Here is a 22,683-nt window from a genome sequence, read left to right on the forward strand (position 1 = left end):
GCCCCTTACTTGTTTTAAGTGTTGTCAAGTGGGCCACAGACACTTTGATCTCCAGTGTCCCCAAAGAGATGCTCCTGCACCACCCCGTGCACCACCCGCCAGCTTGCTAGTATAGCCCTGGGAGGGGAGGAGATGAGTGCCCATGGTGGGTGTGATCCCGTAGAATTGACCCTTGTCTCATTAGGAGACTTTGAGATGGTCCCTAAGCCTGCACTGCCTGATAACACTAAAAAGTACAGGTAGTGGGTGACCATCAATGGCCATAGAGTGGAGGCTCTAAGGGACACAGGAGCCAGTGTAACTGCTGTCAGCTCCCGGTTGGTGTCCAAAGAGCAGGTTGCTCCCCATTCATTCTACCCAGTAGTGTCCGCAGACAACTCAGAGAGCCAATGTGAGGTGGCTCAGGTTCCCTTTGAGTGGGGGGGGGGGGGTATCAGGAACTCTTCAGGTGGCTGTGAGGCCCGCCATGCCAGTAGACTGTCTGTTGGGCAATGATTTAGAGAACTCCCCGTGGGCTATGGTGGAGAGGAAATCTCACTTGGAAATGTTGGGTCTGCCTGAGTGGGCATGTGCTACCACTCAGTCCATGGCAGCCAAGGAGGGTGTTGAGAAAGATCTGGAGCCTGAGAGTATGGCCCAGGTCCCTGCCTTAGAGAGAAGGGGCTGGGGGCTTGGGAAGCCGGCCCCCTTGGTTCCCATGGCCCAGGAGGGAGCAGACCCTGAGGGGGATGCCCTGGAGCCTACCGGGGAGCCGAATGCCAACCTGGGGGACCTGCCTGAGCTGACCCATTGGCAGCAGGAAGGAGGGCCCACCAGGGAGGAGTTTTGTGAGCAGCTAAGAGTTTGCCCTTCTCTTGAGGATATGCGGTGACAGGCTGCAGCCCAGGCAGCAGGTGACATGTCTGGTTAACATCTGATTTATTGGGAGAACAATCTCCTGTATAGCGAGCCTAAGGCTGCTGAGCCGGGGTCAGCCCGTGTGCTGGTGGTACCCGAGTGCTTCAGAGGCTTCCTACTGGGGTTGGCTCATGACATTCCATTGGCAGGACATCTGGGGCAGACCAAGACCTTTGAGAGGCTGGCAACCCACTTTTATTGGCCCCAGATGCGCAAGAGCTCAGATACTTATTGCAGAACCTGTGAGACTTGCCAGGCAAGTAGGAAGAGTGGGGGTAAGATCAAAGCCCAACTCCAGCCATTGCCAGTTGTTAGTACCCCATTCGAGCGAGTGGGCATTGACATTGTGGGGCCTCTGGACCCCAAGACAGCCATGGGCAACAGGTACATCCTGGTCTTGGTGGACCATGCCACCCAGTACCCTGAAGCCATCCCGCTCAGGACAGTGACGACCCCCGTTGTGGGACGCGCACTGATGGGGATCTTCTCCCGTCTGGGGTACCCCAGAGAGGTGGTGAGTGACAGGGGGACCAACTTCATCTCCCAGTATATGAAGTCTCTGGAAGGAGTGTGGGGTAACTTACAAGTTCACCACTCCTTACCACCCCCAAGGTAACGGTCTGGTTGAAAGGTTCAACCGGACCTTGAAGGGCATGATCATGGGCCTAGAAGAGCCCCTGAGGCGGAAGTGGGACGTCCTCTTTCCATGCCTGTTGTTTGCATACCGTGAGGTGCCACAGAAGTCCTTAGGGTTCAGTCCCTTTGAACTGCTCTATGGCCATCCGGTAAGAGGGCCTCTGAGTCTGGTCAAGGGAGGCTGGGATCAATCTCCCTGGAAACCTCCCCAAGATGTATTTAGCTACATGTTGGCCTTCAGGAACCAGACTCGGCGTTTCAGAAAAATTGCTTAGGCAAATCTGGAAGCCAGCCAGAAGGAGATGAAACGTTGGCACAACCAGAATGCCACGCTGGTCGAGTTTCAACCTGGTCAGAAGGTTTGGGTCATGGCCCCAGTGGAGCCTTGTGCACTCCAAGATAAGTGGACCGGTCCATTTGAGGTGGTGGAGCGCAAAAGTCCAGTTACCTACTTGGTGGACTTTAAGTCTCCCAGGAACCCCCTGCGGGTCCTGCATGTGAACCGCCTGAAGCCCCACTTTGAGAGGTCTGAAGTGGGCATGCTTCTTGCCACAGATGCTGGAATGGAGGAGGAGAATGAGCCTCTCCCTGACCTCCTGTGTGCAGGAGAGAAGGATGGGTCAGTGGAGGGTGTGGTCCTCTCCACCACACTGACCCCTGAGCAGCAGAGAGATTGTCACCAGCTGTTGGGGCAATTTTCTGATTTGTTTTCCCTGGTGCCTGGTGTCACTGATTGGTGCGTCCATGAGGTAGACACTGGGGACAGTCCTCCTGTCAAGCACAAGGCTTACAGAGTGACTGACAGGGTCAGGGCCTACATTAAGGAGGTCTCCAAAATGTTTGCCCTAGGGGTGATTGAGTCCTCTAGCAGCCCTTGGTCCAGCCTGTGGTCTTGGTACCAAAAGCTGCAGCGCCTGGTGCCACCCCTGAACTTAGGTTCTGTGTGGACTACCGAGGTCTCAATTCAGTCACGAGGACCGACGCGCACCCCATCCCCAGAGCTGATGAGCTCATAGATCGGTTAGGGGCTGCCCGGTACCTCAGCACATTTGATCTAACGTCTGGGTACTGGCAGATCGCCTTAACTGATGGGGCAAAGGAGAGGTCAGCATTCTCCACACCAGATAGGCACTACCAGATCCGTGTGATGCCCTTTGGGATGAAGAATGCCCCTGCCACCTTTCAGAGGTTGGTCAACCAGGTGTTGGTGGGGCTGGAGGATTTCAGTGCCGCCTACCTGGATGACATTGCAGTGTTTAGTTCCTCCTGGGAAGACCACTTGCACCACCTCTGGGAAGTGTTGCTGGCGCTGCGCAGAGCAGGCCTCACAATCAAGGCCAGCAAGTGCCAGATTGGGCAGGGTTCTGTGGTGTACTTGGGACACCAGGTGGGGAGTGGCCAGGTGGCACCCCTGCAGCCCAAGATTGAAACCATCCTGGCTTGGGACCCCTCAAGGACCCAGACCCAGGTGAGGTCCTTCTTAGGCTCACGGGTTACTACAGGAGGTTTGTCAAGGGGTATGGTAACATTGTTGCTCCCTTGACTGAGCTGACATCCAAGAAGCGGCCAAAGATTGTGAACTGGACTGACACCTGTCAGAAAGCTTTTGATGCCCTCAAGACTGCCATGTGTACAGCACCCGTACTCCAGGCGCCCAACTTTGCTAAGGAATTTATTGTCCAGACAGACGCTTCAGAGCATGGGGTGGGGGCTGTTCTGTCAAACATCAATGAGGAGGGACTAGACAAACCTGTAGCCTTCATCAGTAGGAGGTTACTTCCACGGGAACAGAGGTGGAGTGCAATTGAGCGTGAGGCATTTGCTGTGGTCTGGGCACTGAAGAAGCTGAGACCATACCTGTTTGGGACTCACTTCCAGGTTCAGACCGAACACAGGCCCCTCAGATGGTTGATGCAGATGAGGGGTGAGAATTCCAAGTTGTTGAGGTGGTCCATTTCCCTACAGGGTATGGACTTCACGGTGGAACATCGCCCTGGTACAGAACACGCCAATGCTGATGGTCTGTCCAGATTTTTCCACCTTAGTGATGAGAACTTCCAAGGGGATGGGTAGTTCTCCCCACATTTTAGCTGGAGGGGACGCGTGTTAGACCTGGCACCATTGGCGTGGGTCTCCCTTCCATTTTTCGCTGTTGTCTCCTCTGTTTTTGCTGTAGATGCTCTGGGCGCTGTGCCACTGCTATTCAGTGCCACAGCGCGAATGCTCCCTGTGTAAAGATGACATGTGAATTGATATATCCACGATTGGCTTATTTGGTTTGCCTGTTAGTCCCTAGTAGCGAGGTCTCTGTGTGCCCAGGGCTGGTAAACCAAATGCTGCTGGTGGGCCTGCAGCGCTGGTTTGCACCACCCAGAGAAGCAGCTTGTAAAGTGTGTCTCAGACCTGCCACTGCAGAGTCTGTGTGCAGTCCTGAACTGCCATCTTGGCTGTGAAGTGCACCCACTTCCAAGCCCCTGAACCTTCCCTTGGCATCATGTAAGCCACCCCTATGGTAAGGTGCATTGTATGTGTAAGGCAGAACATGCCCTGATGTGTGTAGCATGTCCTGGTAGTGATATACACCCAATTTCGTTTTTCACTACTGTAAGGCTACCTGTTCTCCATAGGCCAGAATAAGAGGTTTGGCTACTACATTCTATAGTCCTAACGGACCCACAGAACATGGTAGAAAAACAAATTTAGTATGCCTGAGCTCAGAATATTAAAATATATCTTTTAGTGAAGTTAATTTTTATATTCTGTGTTTGAAAATACCACTTTTAGAAAGTAGGTATTTTCTTGCCTAAGCCTTCCAGTGTGCTCTGCTGTTATGTGTATTGGCTGTCTGGTTTTGGAGGGACAGGGCAGGCTGAGTCAGACCTGGGTTGAATAGAGAGATCTGCATTGGAGTATGGGGAGGGGTAGCTCCTGGACCTGAATAGGGCTGTGCCTGGCAAGGTGAATGCTGGTTCCACCTTCCACTGTGCGTCTGATGGCAGACCCCCTCTTTCTGAAAGGAAGGATGCAGCCTGGTAAACAAAGTGCTCCAGGGCTGGGCAGAACTGGTTCTGGCTGGGTTCAGTGACTTGTAGCTTCTGAGAACAAAGACTTTTGGGTTACAAATATCTGTGCTGAAACCCCTACAATTTGTATTGCTCCTGGACAACAAGAAGAACCTTTGTCCATGTAACTGAAGGAATCTGCAGGAGAGGACTGTCCTTGTGCTTGTGTGCTGTTTCTATAACTGGCCTGCAGTGGTTACTACTGGACTTGGAAGAAGAGGAAAAGGACTTTGAAGGAACTTTTATTTTTGCTACAGCAATCACCCAAGGGCTAGAAGAGAGCTAGCCTCCTGCTGGAGTCTCAGGCACATCAGACTCCACCACCAGCCTCCTGTTTCCTCCCAGCGAGGATTTCTATCTGCAGGTGAGGCTCCTGTGAGTTCCAGGGCCTCTAGTTCTATTGTGGAGAAGAGAGTGCTGAAAATCGTCGATTACGCTCGTTAGCGACCCGCCACAGCTGAAGAGCGTAAGGAAAATCATCGTGCTGGTGCAGTGCACGCTACCGGAGATCATCGCATCACCTGTCTGCGGGCTGCCAAATGCTCGCTAACCCGAAGATTATCGCATTGCCTGTTTGCGGGCTTCAAAGATCATCGCATCGAGTTCATCGCTTCACAACATCGCAGAGCGGACGCCGAGCGTTCGCCATTTTAATCGCATCGCATCAGGATCGTCGCTCCCTTGCGGAGCGCCATTTCTTTTCATCGCAACAGGATCATACACGCAACAGGCTCGGCGCATCATCCTCCCTTCGCGGCAAGGATTTCATCGCCTCGCCGGCTTAGCGTGTAGAAGTTTGTCGCTTTGTCCAGCCCACAAATCAGCGCATCATCCTCCCTTGCGGCAAGGATTCAACGCATCGCTGGTTAGCGTAAGGAAAATCATCGCTACAACTCCTTAGCGACATTTTGGTTGCTTTGCTACAGAATCCAGGTATCTTGTGGGTAAAAGGGTCGCAGAGACCACTGCCTTGAACTGAACTCTTTGCACACCTTGAACTATTTTTGCAGCATTTTAAGAGTATCCCTATTTTCCTAGTATTGTGGAGTTTTACTGTATTTGGTCTTGTGTTAAGTCTCTATATAAAGATACTTATTTTTTATAACTACTTGTGTGGTGTCCCTTTGTAGTGTTCTTCACTGTGTTACTGTGTATGGTCATAAATGCTTCACACACTGCCTCTGAGATAAGCCGAGCTGCTCATGCTACGTTACCACAGGGTTGAGCAGGGGTTATCAAAGGGTGTAGTCTGCTTACTCTGACTTAGGAAGAAGGGTCCCTACTTGGACAGTGGCCAGCCATTGCCAACTAGAGACCCCCATTTCTAACACATCCTTATGTGGAAACCATCCTTTTCAGGTCTGACATAAATAAGATGCTGTGCCACTAATGGCAAAAGTATTGCAGGTTTGAAGAATAAAATATTCTGGGGTTATGAATGAATGGTAAACCCCAATACCGGTTCATAATACATGTCCAATATTCGAATAACTTAGGGCGTGTAAAAAATAACATGAGTCCAATTGCGTGCCGCAGCCGCACATCTAAAACAATGTGGTGGGACTTTGAGGGACGCGACTATGCCGGAAAACAGGAGTCCTGGATCATAACCATTTCGAATCAAACTGCATCCTATGAGAATTTGCTGCTTTGAAAACTGACAAATTATCCCAATGTATCCTGTTCCAAGTTTCCTGAGACACAGTACTGCCCTCATACTTATGTCATTTTTTAACCCATTCATGAAAGAGGTCAGTCTATTTACTTCATCCAGCATGGGATGCCCTGACATACTGCGTATGTATTGGTAGTTGTGCATGGGAGATTGCACAATTCCTCGTGTGCAGTGACCACATGGAGGCGCTCCCCTATTGGGCTGTGTTGTGGATTGGTGAAATGGCATGGGCTGAGCACACCTGCCCGGACCACTTAATGGATTGGAAGAGCGTAAAGACGATGGAGAGGAAGATTGTGTTAATATTTCAATTCCCATAGTCAGGAATGCATGATCGCTTTCGTGAGTATACTCAGGGGCATAGTCTCAAGGAGCTATCACCGAGTTATCGGCACTTTATCGCAGCCAAAGTCACGATAAATTTACTGCCCCATTCACAAGCTGGTGCAAACAGCCGCTATCACCCGTTTTCCGGCGATAGCATCCTCAAAAAACATTGCCACAGAAGACCCCGGCAACTATCGCTAATGAGATGCAGAGTAGGCATTCGCGTGCAAAAAGCCACGACAACACCACACCGCAACATTCTCAACGACCAGGCAGATCTGCGATAAGATCACAAAACATGCGATAAGGCGCGTTAGCACCAGGGAACTAACACCTGCTCCGACCTGGTGCAAAGTCAGACTACAACCTGCACCAGAAAAGGGAGCCCATTCCAGAGCCACACCTGAAGAACAAAGATGCCATGGAGCCACTGAACATAAACAAAGCACCCGCCTGATGTCGCACAATTGCAACAATCAACATACATGTGAGCACTGAAAACCTGATTCATACATTCAACATTGAAACAAAATGTCACATCCAAAATTGTCACAACTATTTTGAAGAGTCATGGCGGGGCATCCCGTGACAATCTATGACTCACAGCCTGCAAGACAATATCCAAGATAAGAAGGTGTGTCGGGCACTCATCAAAGGACAGGGAGAGAGAGAAAGAGGGAGAGAGAGAAAGAGGGAGAGAGAGAGAGAGAGAGAGAGAGAGAGAGAGAGAGAGAGAGAGAGAGAAAGAAAGAGAGAGAGAGACTGAACAAGGAGCGCAAGGCCAATCGGGCCCTTGGCTCATGCAAGCATGCCAACAGCTGCGTGTGTCTCGAAATCTGTGCACCCCAAATCACAGGCCTGGCATCAAAGTCAGCGCGGAGTTCACATCACATTCAAGAAATGCAAGCAGTAGTCAGACTGATATCAGGAGTGAAAGCCCCTTTGTCTCAACACACAAGGCTGAAGGCCAACCGAACCCCCGACCTTGGTCCTGAATGTGGCTGGCACACCCAGCGTGAGATACCATAGCAGACTCTGACGACTCCCACACCACAAACTGCACCAATGAAACACCAACGTGCCCACACCCCACACACGCTTGTCCCTGCACAACCTACACCTGCAAGGGATGCCCTTGACACATAAGTTAAAAACTACTCATACGACCAAACGTCGCACACACATACGACTCATTGCCCAGAGCTGTGGCATATTGTCCACAGAACTTCCACCGGTCCGAGGAGTGCCGGTGCCATGAACCCAACAAACTCAATGGCAGGCATTCCCGGGCACATGCACAACCCAGTCACGTGGAACTGTACCGTGCACGAATGCTGCATCTGTTGGAATCCCTGCCAATGGCAGTGTTGCCAATCAGTTTCCGTCTGAGTTTCCGTCTTGCCTATGTCACCTGCATCCGGGCCTGGTTCGACTGTCGATCATACACATTCGAGTGGCCCATGGAGGTCTGCCTATCCAATGCAATGGTAGCTGAATTGGATTATGACCTGACAGTGTGCCCCCTGTTGGCCCACGAACAGGAGTGTCACCGGGATAGCCGTGCATGGGATGCACTGGGCTGTGTGGCAGATTGGGGAAACGGCGTGGACTGAGCACAACTGCTCAGACCAGTTAATGGATTGCCTCATCCTGGTGTTCCTTGAACACAACAATGATGTACTATTGGAACACATTGCACATGAAGCTGCACGGCCATTCATGGACGAGTAACTACGTTCCTGCACCCACAGCACATGTCCCAACAACTTGTTTATGTTTATGTTTATAGGTTTGTAAAGCGCTTGAATGCCGAGGCGTCTTGGCGCTGAGGTGTAATAGTGAGGGAAACATAAAAAATGCTCATATGGTATCAAAAAGGCGAGTTTTTAGCCCTTTCCTGAAGACCTGGAGGTCGGGTTGCAGTCTCATGGCTAGCGGCAGACTATTCCACAATCTAGCCGCACAGTATGTTATTGACCGACCCCCCCAGCGTGATTTTTTAATTTTTGGGACCCTGACAAGCCCCTGTGTGGCTGATCTAAGGGGACGTTCAGGAACGTAGGGTATAAAAAAATTCCCCAGATCTTCTGTAGTGTATGTATGTATGTATATGAGTTCTTATATAGCGCTCGACTTACCCTTGGGCATCTCGGCGCTTGCATTGGGAACCCGTCCTGGCTTTTTCCCTGTGAGATAACCCGTACTGGGCATCCCCAAGGTGAAAGCCAGGCATCCCGCCGCAGGGGGGGGTCCGCAGTGGAGATTAAGCAAGCTATTGCCCAGAGTTGCAGAGTGTGAACCCATGATTCAAGTAGGCACCGAAGTGAGAATTATCGAGTCCGTGGACACTTGGGCTCAGACCCTGCCGCGTCAGGAATTGAACCCTGGTCCCGGGTCTGACCTCTGCTTCAGGGTATGCCTCCTCTAACCAGTGAGCCACACTTCTCCACCACTTCGCCACCATATATTGCCTTATGCACACACATGAGCGCCTTAAATTCCACACGTTGTTTGATGGGCAACCAGTGCAGAGATCTAAGTGCTGCCGAGGTAGATTGTCCTCTGTTGAGACCCAGCAGTAGCCTAGCTGCTGCATTCTGGAGCGACTACAGCTTCAGCAACTGACACTTATCAATCCCCAAAAATAGGGCATTGGAGAAATCCAGTTTTGAAAGAAACAGGGCCACCATCACAGTTTTTTGGAGTTCAGATGGTACCAGATTGAGTTTATTATCAAAAAGGACACCCAGATTTCTGACTTTTCCCACCGGGTTCGGACATATACCTGCCCCTGACGGCCACCAAGATGAGTTCCACAGGAACAAGCCCAGCCCAGCCCAAACTCCATCACCTCAGTCTTATCCGTGTTTATCTTCAGATAATTCTGACCCATCCAGGACATGATCTCCGTAAGGCAAGAATAAAATCTACCTGCTGTATCTCCACACTGATTGTTGATGGTCAGAACAAGTTGGGAGTCGTCAGCATATGAGACTAGGACAAAGCCATGTTTCCTGACAAAATCAGCCAGAGGTGTCATATACACATTAAACAGAGTGGGAGACAAGGCCGACCCCTGTGGGACTCCGCAGGGAAGGAAAAAATCCTCTGAAATTATGCCTTCCCAAAAGAACTTCTGCTCCCTGGGAAAAGATGCCAGAAGGGTATAGGCGGTTTCTCCTATCCCAATTTCCCTCAGCCGCTGTGCTAGAGCCAAATGATTAACAGTATCGAAGGCAGCCGTCAGGTCAAGAAGTACCAGAATTGCCTTTCCCCCACTGTCGACTGCCCTACGATTCTCCTCAGCCGCCCTGACCAGCACTGACTCCGTCGAGTGACGTGGCCTGAAACCATGTTGGGACGGATCTAACAAACTGTTAGAGTCTAGATAGGCTGTAAGCGCTTTATTCAGATGTTTCTCCAAAACCTTTGCTGCGAAAGGAAGGCCGGCAATGGGGCGGTAGTTACTAACATTAGCTGGATCCAAGGTAGATTTTTTTAAAAGGGGAGTAATGGCAGCGCGTTTCCAAATAGCAGGATACTGACCAGATATTATAATCTGATTCAGAATCGAAGTGAGATGTTTGCAGATCGGGTCCGCTGCACGGTGCATAAAAGAAGGGGGGCATGGGTCGGTTGGTGCTCCGGATTTCAGAGAAAGCAAAATGCCCTTCACCTCATCTTTGCCCATCGGTTGAAAACTATTCAGCCTACACGAGAGCTGTGTGAGGGGCCCTGACGGATTCTGAGCTTGTGTGGCATTGGAGAATTTGCCATAGATTCCCTTGACCTTCTCTTGGAAGTGTTCTGCGAGAGCATTACAGAAAGTCTTGAAGTACTGGGTTTTTAGAACCCAGCGGTGCCAGGGAACACACCCTAAGACTTCGAGTCCTTCCTGTTTTAGACCACAGAAACACAGAGTCTTCTTGGTGAAGTCAAAGATCGTATTTATTGGCTGCAGCCAGTAACAGGTGTCCTAGAAGTACAACACGGTGTATATTCTCAGGAGACTGCCGCCTCACGAAAGCCAGCCTTCTCTTTTTATACAAAATATTATGCTTTAGGCAAACATCCCTTATTTTACAGTTGACCATTCACATATTTCCACTACAAAGGAAAAAACAGAGTCATGATGACAAGCCCATATTTCAGTTCGTCAAGCCCTCAATCAATTACCCAGCAAGGCTCAGTACTTCCATCGGATATCGATCGACCCCAATAAAAACGGGCTCCTCCTCCTCGTAAAAGAAAGATACAGGGGCAGGTGTGTGTAAGATTAGGCATGGTTTGTGTGATGAACGGTTTTATGATATGTTGTGCCTTGATACTAATCTCATTCGGCTACTGGGAAAGGAACTGGCCGAACAGGTTTAGCTTCAGGCAGTAACCTCAGCTTGCCCAGGTCACAGAGGAGTCAGCATAGGTGTACGTGTCATTCGGACTCGTCTTTAGGCCTTAGTCATTGGCCTATGTGAGGGCAATCACAAAATGGCTGCCGTTTTAAAATGGAACCTGAGGGTTCAGGACGGAAACTCTGATTGCAGGGTGATTTCGTCACCCGACTATGACGCAAATGATTGTATATAGAGTTCTAGTCATTCTCGGTCCGCTGATACCAAAGTCGTCGTGTTACGGTGATATTTATAACACGGGACCGGAATTTTCAGTACCACAGTCTGGTCTGGTTTAAAACTATTGACTTGCTGAGGTTTCATCAGTGAGTTAACTGTTTTTAATAATTCTCTGGAGGAGTTGCCTGCCTCCTTGATTTTAACTGAGAAAAAAACTTGTTTTGCCGTCACAATTGCCTGCTTGTATTTACGGATAGCAAGATTGTATAGTGTTTTCTTTGCGTTATCATAGTTGACCCTCCAGAGGCCCTCCGCCTTTCTGCAAACCATCTTTAAGTTTTTGAGTTCAGTAGTATACCACAGGGAGGATAACTTCCCTTTCTGTATTTTTACCAGTTTAACTGGTGCAACCTTGTCAGCTGCTCCAAGAATTCAATTATTAAACTGCTGTATAGTGATATTCTTATCGCCGTTTAGTCCGGTAGGACCTGGACCTAATATTGATTCAAAAACACCCTCCTTTACTTTGTGATCAGTCCATGGTAGCTCCATTGCCTTAGACAAGGAAATGTCTGCTCCATTAGTAAAAATCCCGTCCAGCGTGTGGCCAGCTATATGCGTGGGCCCTATTATTATCTGTGTTAAATTAAGGGCTGCCATATTATCCAGGAGTCTCTCGGTTTCAGCGTTATTATTCAGCTCCAAGTGATAGTTAAAGTCGCCTAGGACCGTAAAGGAGTGACAGTCAGTGTATGATTCCAGAAGCGTCATCAATGTTTGCGTGAAAGTTCCTCTTGGTCCAGGGGGTCTATATATTAAAATGCCCTGGAAGATCTGTGAATTATTCACTTTTATGCGCTACTGCAGTGCCTCTGCTGGGAGAGTCAGAATGTTCTCTATGTGAACTTTAAAGTTGGCTCGGTGGATAATCGCTATCCCTCCACCTTTCCCTGTTTCTCTATTTTGCGACAGATATGCATATCCATCCGGGACTGCAATGTTCCAGTCCGGGACAGAAGAGTCATCCGTCCAGGTTTCAGTTAAGAAAACAATGTCAGGAGCAGAGGAGAAGATAAGGTCCTCAACTTCGTACCTGTGCCTAACCATAGAGCAAACGTTTAACAGAACACACTTCAAAGAGTCGAAGGCAGGTGCTACAGGGATTGTAGGGACTTGCGTCAAGTCCTTCCCAACAGGTCCTGACTCTAACTGACTATCTGGTGTAATCTCCTCCAACATTCCCCACAAAACTTTGCACTGCCCCCTTTACACTTCGCCCATTGATCTAATTGAAAGAAGCACATGGGACAACTAACCGCAGCTCTTGAGCTCGAAAATTTTAGAAAGTTCTGGGGTACACACACAGTAGATCTTAGGTTCAACAGGGCCTGCCTATCATACCGTATGCGTTTGTTTGGTCCAGGGGTTGTGGCGCTAGACGCGCTCCGGGCACTGACGGGCGCAGACGGGCTTGCCTTTGGCGTGCCTTCGGCGCGCCATCGCGCCAAATATAACGGCGGGGTAGCGAGCAACTAGAGCGTCAGCCCCGTTGCAATGCGATTCCCGGAATACTTCCGGGAGTCGCAGGGGCCGAACGCTCGAAGAGGAAGTGAGGAGAAAGGTCGTAGAGCCAGTCGTTGGTCACAGGTAAATGTAAAACAAATTAACACTCAGCGCTAAACTCCTGAGTTACACTTATTAACTTATAGAGGGGCATATTATCAAGCCAGGCGATAGCATTATCGCCGCTTTAGCGGCAGAAAACTGCCGCTAAAACGGCCATAATGGGCTTGATAATATGCTCTATGGAATTCCAATTGAAGCCCATGTTAGATGTCCTTCACATGACTGATGCTTGTGCAATGGGGGTGTGTCCCTTTGGCAAGCTCCACCTCTGTGAGCCAGACAGTGTTTTTGGATTGGTGCTGGAGGTCATGTGCACTTACGTGACTACAGCAATGTGAGCATGGTGTCCAACCTCTGACCATGTGGAGCAATTTCATATATCACAACAGGATGTGTCCACACAGCTGTGTGTGAGTAGGTATGCAACGTGGACTTCTGGTGTCACATGTGGTGCAGGACACCACTCCTGGCCTGCTTTCGTTTGGGTCAGCCCTACGCACTGCCCTATTCAGTACATGGACGTGTGCCTACATTGGGGGTTGTGAGATTGTTGTTGATGTGCAATGGGGACACAGCTAGTACTCACCTCCACAGTCAGCCAATTGGCCATGTGTCTCAGGGATACACATGCTCATGGATGTCAGTTACCAAGGTGTACCTTCATGTGCAAACATTGTTCCTACATCCAGTCACAACTCCATACGTGAGTGATGACACATCTGTGTGATTTAGAATGTTTTATTCACATTCAGATGATTGACGGAGCTGGGGCTGTGCATGGCCATCCAAGCCCACATCACATGGAAGCCCAGTGGTGGGCCAACCAGAGTCCTTTGGGGATTGCACAGTAATTGGGAAGAGGGAGAGTGCAGTCCGCAGCAGGATAGCTGTGTAATTGGCCTGCGGGGATGAAGTGGCAGTCCGTATCGGGTCCGGGTGAAAGCCGCAGAGTGTGCCGGGGGTCACTAGGAGGGGTTTCCCAGGCCATGATGCATAGGTATTAACCAGGCAGGGACAGGCCATACGACGGTGATGGCTGCTACTGCCTACTTCCTCACACAGTAGTTCACAACCCCTTCTTACTCCCCTGATACGGGTTCTGTGTCCGGTGTGTCCGGTGTGTGTGGTGGGGTGATGGCTGCATCACTGTGTGCCACTGGCACATCAGGCTGCGAAGGTGATGGGTCAGCACCACTGTGTGCCATGGACTCATCAGTCAGAGCTGTGTGTGTCGATGTTCCCGCTGCAGTCATCTGTGGCTGATCATGGTGCAGACAGGAGTGTCCGATAGGGACTGTACGTGGTCCCTGATGGGACTCAGACACCCACGTATGGCATCGAGTTTGGCTGCCATGACCTCGAACCCCACCCACAGCTGTTCAGCCAACTCCACCTGGGAAGACCACACACGCTGTATGTGCTCCATGTATTGTTCGTGGGGGTCCTGGGAGACAGCCGTGGGGGCATATCACCAACAACTGGTGATAATTATCGCTAAGCGCGCTTAGCGCTAGGATAATTATCGCCGGCTAGCGCTGCTTTCTATCTCGGAGATAGCGTGCTATCAGCAACGCTTATCTCCACAGTGATAAAAATGCAAGCGTTAGCCACAAAACTGTGCGATTATCGCTAGAAATCCAGCGACATTCGCACAGCCATTGGCGATAACTTGATGATAGGGCAGGGCAGACTTAACCATTATATCCACCTTCCATTGGATATAATGGCTATGTCAGATTAAATTGTCAAAAAAGGAGGGGTTTAGCCCAAAGGATTAGAGGCTAGGTAGGGCTAGTTATACTATGTCAGGCAATGCCAGATGTGAGTGGACCGTTACTACGCATAAGCGGAACCTGTTGTGGGCTCTGTCCTGTGGTGCTGGTGTTGCACATTGTACCACATTGCCGTCATTGCTGATGTTCTGTGATTGCTATGTGTGTGTGCTGCATTGTGGGGGAGTTGCCCCTGCAGCTCTGATTTCGTGTGGCCTTCTCCCTTTGAGGCAGAGTGCCTTAGAATTGTGTGCTTATAGGCGCCTGATTTGCTTTTGACTTGGCTCATACGTGCTCCCAGACAGATTTTGTGGCCTGGTGCATTGTTCGTCTGCTGCGTGTTTCGTTGGGCATGGGTTGTGGGTGCACGTGGACATGTCAGAGTGTGACCTGCTCTTTTACGGATGTGATCCGCCCTGGGCTACCTCCATGTCTATTCGTGGGCCATGCCATTTTTTTTGTCCGCTGCCATGCTATCTGACATGCAATGTTACTTGCATAGTCAGTGTGGGTCACATAGCCGCTGCTTTGCGGGATTCAGCACATGTGCATGGGTCGGTTGTGATGTTGGTGATGGGGGGGTCCTCTGTGCACATTGTGGTTGGGGGCCTACTTGGAATTTCAATGTGTACTGCAGTGTTACAAGCCAATCGGGGACATGTCCCACGGTCATTGTGGGTGTGCAGTGTGCTACGCATACTTGTGCATGTGTGCCATTGTGGCCATCTCCCCCGTCCCCCCCGTCCCTGGTAGTTACTCACTCTGTTGCTGTTGTGTCAGGTCGTATCATGCTGTGTCCAGGCCCCTAATCCTGCCACCGTCTCCTGCTGACTGTGGCCACCATTTGCTCCAGCTCATCCAGCTCCTCCTGTGTTGCAGGAGGCCCACCTCCAGTCGCCGTTGTCTCTCTGTTGGCGGCGAGCTTATGTTTGGTCTGCCTTTTCAGATCATGCCAGAGCCTCTTGACGTCCTCCAGTGACCTCCTCGACACTCAGACTGCATTGATGTTGGTGACGATGGCCTGCCATATTTCTGTTTGGGTTGCCAGTGCTGCAGTGGAGGTGTCGAACAGTTGTTGATGGTGTTGGGTCACCTCCGTAACGATGATCCGGTCTTCCTGCGGACTGAACCTCGTCTTCCTCTTCCTCCTGTTCTTGCCCTTCCTGGCTGGTCCTTCGAGGGGCTTGTGGAGTTCGGCTTGTCCTCTGCTCTCGGTCTGGGTGCATTCATGTTGCTACGCTGTGTGAATTGTTTTGGTGCTTTTTTTTCTTGCTTTTATAGTGCATTGTCCCACCAGACGCGTGGGATTTGCAGGCCTGTGGCTGGTCTTCGCTGATTTCTGTCCCGCGATTGGCCTCATCGCATGTTTTTTTGTGTTCGGCATTTTTGCGGCGTGGCGTTGGTTTTGACGCTGACATTGTCCGCATTATCTGATTGCTTTTGCATGCTACCACCTTCTTGTGAATCCCATGTTGTCACAGGGTTATTTTCCCACGATGGGCTGCGATATTGAAAGTTGCGTTACGCTACTCTTGGGGTAGTTATCGCACGTTCTTGTGAATATACCACAAAGTTTTATATTTTACTTCTTTGGGTGAGTTCTGTAGATGCAAAAACCAGGGATATTGTACTCAGACATCACTTGATTCAAGAAAAGATTTTTGTTTGTATTACATATGGATTGGTTATTATAAAAACGTGCAGAGAAATGTGCTTAAAATCTAAAAGCCTCAACCCACTGCTCTCTGTTAGTTTATACAATAGACAAAGAGCCAAACGGGGGGATTTATTATTATTATTTATGCGGCCATACAAAAGCGGAGATCAAACTTTTTACCTGTTTAAAAGAATTCATGTGCAAAAAGCAAGGTAGAGAGGAAAATAGGAAATTAAAAAGGGGGAATATAGTAATTCGAATTAAAGCTACTCACCCTATAAATGCAATTGGGAGTGCATTCCATTTATTAAACAGGAATTTAATCGTATCCATGAATGGTTTATAATTCAGCTCATATAAATCCTCGACTCTGGCAGTCGGTTATATTCCTGGTACCATTTGGTATTCAGGTTTATTAAAGGGCTCTTACAATAAAGTGTCTAAATTGCAGTTTACCATTAAAATCTGCTTTTGATTTATTGATTTTATACCCACTAACTCCTGAAATTCTATGGCAGGAACAGAGGCAAGAATTATGCTCTGCTTTCTTTTATTTTCCAACACCAGCAGTTTTCAACATAAACAGAAAAAACTCTCTTTCCCATGAGACACATGGAAAGTTCAGTACAGAAGTCCAGGCAATCAGCATCCACACACGTCTCCAAGGTCCTGGGGTTGCTCGGAAACCTCCTCTTTCTTTCCTGCTCACCAGCAGATAAGTCGATTTTTCTTTTCTCTATGATTCCTGTATTACGCTTTGTGTTTGCCTGATAATTCTGGTAGCGCGAGCGCTTTGTTTTTACTGCGCTTTGTCTTTTGCCTGATAATTCCAGTAGCGCGAGTGCTTTGTTTTTATTGCGTTTTGTGTTGCCTAATTCCGGTAGCGAGCGCTTTGTTTTTAATTGCGCTTTGTGTTCGCCTAATTCTGGTAGCGCGAGCGCTTTGTTTTCACATGTAAAGGGATTGCGTGTTTGTTTGTTTACAGTAGGGCTGGGCGGAATTTGCTGAATGCCTCTTCGCGGAATTTTGTGGAAAACGAGCGCACAACCTGAGGGACCGTGTGCCCGGGACTGGGGTCCCTCGTGCTTGGGCAGGCTCCCCGATCTACCTGGCCTGGCTGCGTTGAGAAGCAGGGACCGGCCCCGGGCCTCCTGATTTTTGGTCAGGGCCTGGGATCCCACGTCCTGCGGCCTGCCAAGTGTCCATCTGCCCGGGACAAGAGTCCCTGGTGCAGAGCCCCGGAGCCCTGCAAGGGCAGGCGGGAGCCCTACCGCTATGGCTCGGTGTGGGCAGCTGGGAGTGCTTTCGGTCCCGGCCATCTGGTCGCACCTTTCCCTCGGCCATCTGGTCGCACGCAATGCTTTCCAATGGGGCGACCAGATGGCCGGGCTGGCCTGAAAGTCCCGATGGGGGCTCATTCGCCTCCCCGATCCCAGGCAGGGCTCCAGGAGGTCGGGTGCGTCCGGGCCTAGGGTCCCCTCCGTCCCTCAGTGTGCACGGTTTACCAGAAAGGGGGGTAGCCTTCCTCTGGATTACTAGGGGCAGGGTATGCCTGGACACTCCTCCTGGAGATGGCGGATCTCAGGCAGGGACCAGATGGGCCAAGCCCGGACGACACTTCCCCAGGGCGTCCGGTGCTCCCTCCTCCAGCCCGCGGCGAGGCAAAGTGCCCGGGACGAGCTCCATGGGTCCCCCGGGTGTCCGGGCCCCAGGAGCTCCGCCTGGCCTCCCATGCCTGAGGCCCAGCGTGGGGTCTACGAGCCCCCCCGAGCCCTGCAGCCCCAAAGCCCTGCAGCCCTGGAGCCCTTCAGCCCGGAGCCCTGGAGCCCTGCAGGCCCGGAGCCCTGCAGCCCCGGAGCCCTGCAGCCCTGGAGCCCTGCAGCCCCAGAGCCCTGCGTGGGCAGGCGGGAACCCTAGCGCGAAGGCTCGGGGTTGGACAGATGGGAGTCCTTTCAGTCCCGGCCATCTGGTTGCACCTCTCCCCTCGGCCATCTGGTCGCGCGCAATGCTTTCTGGGCCGGCCTGGAAGTCCCGATGAGGGCTCATTTGACTCCCGGATCCCAGTCAGGGCTCCAGGAGGTCGGGCGCATCCGCGCCTAGGGTCTCCTCCGTCACTCGGAGCGCGCGGGTTACAAGAAAGTGGGGTAGCCTTCCTCCGGATTAGTAGGGGCAGGGTGTGCCGGAACACCCCTCCGGGGCTGGTGGTTCTTTGCCGGGGACCAGATGGGCTACGCCCGGGCAACATCCTCCCAGGCGTCCGGGGCTTCCCTCCTCCAGCCCGTGGCGTGGCAAAGTGCCCAGGGACGGACTCCACGGGTCCCGGGCAGTCATCCCCCCGGGGCGCCCGGGCCCGAGAGCTCCGTCGGTCCTCCCCGTGCCTGAGGCCCAGCCGCTGTCCCCGAGCCCCCCCGGGAAGCAGAGCCCACCGAGCCCTTGGATCAGGCGGGAGCCCTACTGCTATGGCTCGGCTCTGGGCGGGCAGACGGGAGTCCTTTCAGTTGCCGGCCATCTGGTCGCTCATTTCCCCTCGGCCATCTGGTCGCACGCAATGCTTTCCAATGGGGCGACCAGATGGCCGGGCCGGCCTGGAAGTCCCGATGAGGGTCCATTCGCCTCCCGGATCCCAGCCAGGGCTCCAGGAGGCGGGGCGCGTCCGCGCTTAGGGTCCCCTCCGTCACTCGGAGCGCGGGTTACAAGAAAGGGGGGGTAGCCTTCCTCCGGATTAGTAGGGGCAGGGTGTGTCGGAAGACCCCTACGGTGCTGGCGGTTCTTTGCCGGGGACCAGATGGGCTACGCCCGGGCATCATCCTCCCAGACGTCCGGGGCTTCCCTCCTCCGGCCCACGGCATGGCAAAGTGCCCAGGGACGGGCTCCACGGGTCCCGGGCAGTCCTCCCCCCGGGGCGTCCGGGCCCGAGAGCTCCGTCGGTCCTGCCCGTGCCTGAGGCGCAGCCGCTGTCCCTGAGCCCCCCCCGGGAAGCAGAGCCCACCGAGCCCTTGGATCAGGCGGGAGCCCTACCCCTACTGCTATGGCTCGGCTCTGGGCGGGCAGACGGGAGTACTTTCAGTTGCCGGCCATCTGGTCACGCGCAATGCTTTCCAATAAGGGGGGCCAGATGGCTGGGCTGGCCTGGAAGTCCTGATGAGGGTCCATTCACCTCCCGTATCCCAACCAGGGCTCCAGGAAGCCGGGCGCGTTCGCCCCTAGGGTCCCCTCCGTCACTCGGAGCGCACGGGTTTCAAGAAAGGGGGTAGCCTTCCTCCGGATTAATAAGGACAGGGGACTCTGGGACTCCTCTCGGTCCTCAGCCGGCAGCTGGACGGGCCCGGATGCTGCCCTGGTTCTGTCCCGGGACCAGCCACGTGGCAGGGTGCCCAGGACAAGGGGTCCGGAGGGTCCGGGGAGGCTTCCACTGCGCCTGCGGTCCTGGGAGCCCCGGCTGGGTCCAGGGGCCTGGCCGGGCCTGGGGTCAGGGGTCCGGCCCCGGGCCCCGTCCCCCGGCCTGCGGCACTGCTAAAGGCCCGGGACAGGGTTCCGTTGTGGCCGGAGAGCCTCCCCTCGCTCGGCTGGGATCAGGAGCTCCGACCGGCCACCTGAGGGCCCCGGGGAGGGCGGCCTCCCCACCCCGGGCTCCGTCCTGGTTCCTGCCGCGTGGCAGGGTGCCCGGGACGGGGTCCGGAGGGCCCGGGGAGGCATCTGTAGGAGAGTAGGGTCTGCTTTCTATGGTCACCCCCATTTTTTGCTTTTGCTTCACTGGTTTCCGACTTAGATGTGGCTGTGGGCCTGCTAATCAGACCCACAGCCCAGCTGTTCTCTCTCTAAATTCATACTATGTACTTTAGGTACATAAACCATTTGGTAAGGATCACCTTATTGGCCCCTGTACAGTGTACCTTAGGTACCCAGTGTAGGAGAGTAGGGTCTGCTTTCTATGTTCACCCCCACTTTTTGCTTTTGCTCCACTGGTTTTCGACTTAGATGTGGCTGTGGGCCTGCTAATCAGACCCACAGCCCAGCTGTTCTCTCTCTAAATTCACACTATGTACTTTAGGTACATAACCCAATTGGTAAGGATCACCTTATTGGCCCCTGTACAGTGTACCCTAGGTACCCAGGGCATAGGTGTACCCTAGGCCTACCAGGGGCTGCAGCATATATTATGCCACCCCTGGCCTGGCCTCACAATTAGACACAACTGGCTGATCACTCAGCTGGGGCAGGGTCGTGTAATCACCCCTTGCTTAGATATAGTATACCTATATCTACACTCACAATAGACACATGTGTACCTATCAGTCACTCCTATGGCAGGCCTTAACAATCCTGGAGGCAGAGTGCTTGGTAACATGTGAGATGGTGCACTAGCATGAGCTGAGCCTGTCTGCAGCTTTCTGAACCATGTCCTTATACTGTTCTATGATATCGCCTACCATATACTCTTAAGTGCCTTATAATCTTAAACGGTTATGGTAACTATGGTTTGGCTTTATCGAAACATGTTGTGTAAGGTGTCTAACACTTTGGAATAATACCCCCATACCATTTCTGGGGATGAGGATATTATTCCACCCTTCTAGAGGGAGAAGACATGTTAATCTCCAGTTACCCGGTTAAAGTTAACCAGAGCGCCAGCATCACAAAATGGATGCTGCTGCCACAGACACAAGTCTGACCTCCTGCTGCTGGGAGTCCTTCCAGCGAGGGAGGCTTGGACAATAGGTTTCCTGCCTTGGGAGGTGCTAGCACCACCCCAGACAGGACTTAGTGTATTGGGGCAGGGAGGGATGAAAGAAACGAGACACTGCCTGGGGCACACAAGGTGTCCCATGCATATTCCAGTTCAAACCGGTCCTGGGGCACTCCAGCCCCAGCTCTGGCGCGAAACTGGACAAAGGAAAGGGGGTGTAGCCACTCCCCTTCCTGGTCCCACCCATAGGAGGGACCTTGCAGGTAGCCCAGCCCATTAGCCTAGTATATTAGGAGGTAGCTGAGCCCTGCAGAATTAGATTACCCTGAAAATCTGCAACTTGTACAGAAACTCTGGACCTTCGACATTCGACCTCAGGAAGAAGACTGAAGAATCTCCCTTGAGGCCAGGGAGTGACTACCCTGGGCAACCAGGCACCATCCAGCGACCGCTGCTTGCTTTGCGACTGATCCACGAGGAACGACTGCAGAGACTGACCAGCGCCGTGACTTCCAGACACCTCTGAACCAGATCCACATCTACAGCCAAGCTGAGACCCGTGGAGGCGACGAGGGACATGGGACCGGCAACTTGGGAAAAGTGGCTAGTAACTGACTAGCGTGACTTCTGAGGCTACCTCGAGGTTGTGCTTGGGGAATTGAGAAGCCCCACTCCCGTGCACCAACTGCAAAGAAGATCAGCTCCCCACACTTCACGTGTTCTGCGTGGGGCCCTTCTGCACCTGAGCTGCTCGACGCGTTGTCCGGTTGCTGGCCCGTTGGCTAGTGATCTCCGTGACCATGAACCTGCTATTTTGCTTTGCTGGTCCGGCTCCTCCAGACTGGCACTCGCTCCCCTGTGAAAGGGAAGCACCCCAGACCTTCCTGGTCTGCAACAGAAGTAAGTCCTCCATCCTGCGTGGGTTACGCTTGCCAAGGCTTGTTGGGTCCTAACTCGACATCGACGCCGCCGACAGCAAGAGCCTTCGTGGGACAGGTCGCCTCCTGGTTCTGGTCGTCCTCGACGCCTCCTGCTACCCGTGGCTGCTGAGACAAGCTTCACCTCTCCACCTGCATCTTCACGACATCGCCTAGCTCCTTCCTGGTTCCCTCCTTGTCCCGGGCTGGTGGCCTAGACTCTGTCCCTTCTTCTTGCAGGACTCCTTCTTGATTCCATCCCCGGAATCCCCCGGACACTCTTCACTGACTGCCTGTCAGCAACTCTTCTTCAGGCATCCATAGGAGTCAACGACGAAACCCGACGCAAGTTCACACCTATGCACCCGCAGCCCGTGGGCTAGGTAACTTGAGTACTCCGGTGCTCACAAGGGTATTGACTATCCTAGGGTCTAGTTTCCAAGTCTCAAACTCCTAGCTACTTCAGAAGTGTCCTAAAACTCTCAATTTCTAACTATTACTATTTCTATCGACTTTTACGCATCACGCGTAAGTGTTTCCACTCTGCACCTGAATCCCGTGGGCCTCCTACTTCCTAATTCCTGGTAGTGTAGTGTAGGCCCAGCGATTCCCTAGGCCTAGGCCTAGGCCTATCCTGGGTTCGTGACAGTGGTTCTTATACCACTTACTTAGTATATGGTTTGCGTGGCCCCTAGGGCCTAACTGTATTACTTACCTGTGTGACTTATGTATGCTTGAATAAGATTGTGTTGTACTTACCTCGAATCTCATAAAGAATTCTATTTTTATATATATGTTGTGGTGTCCTTTCATTTGATATTCAAGGGGTTACAAATGGTATAACAGCTGGCTTCAC

Source organism: Triturus cristatus, chromosome 4_2 (genome assembly GCF_964204655.1).
Source record: "Triturus cristatus chromosome 4_2, aTriCri1.1, whole genome shotgun sequence".
Lineage (NCBI taxonomy): Eukaryota > Metazoa > Chordata > Amphibia > Caudata > Salamandridae > Triturus > Triturus cristatus.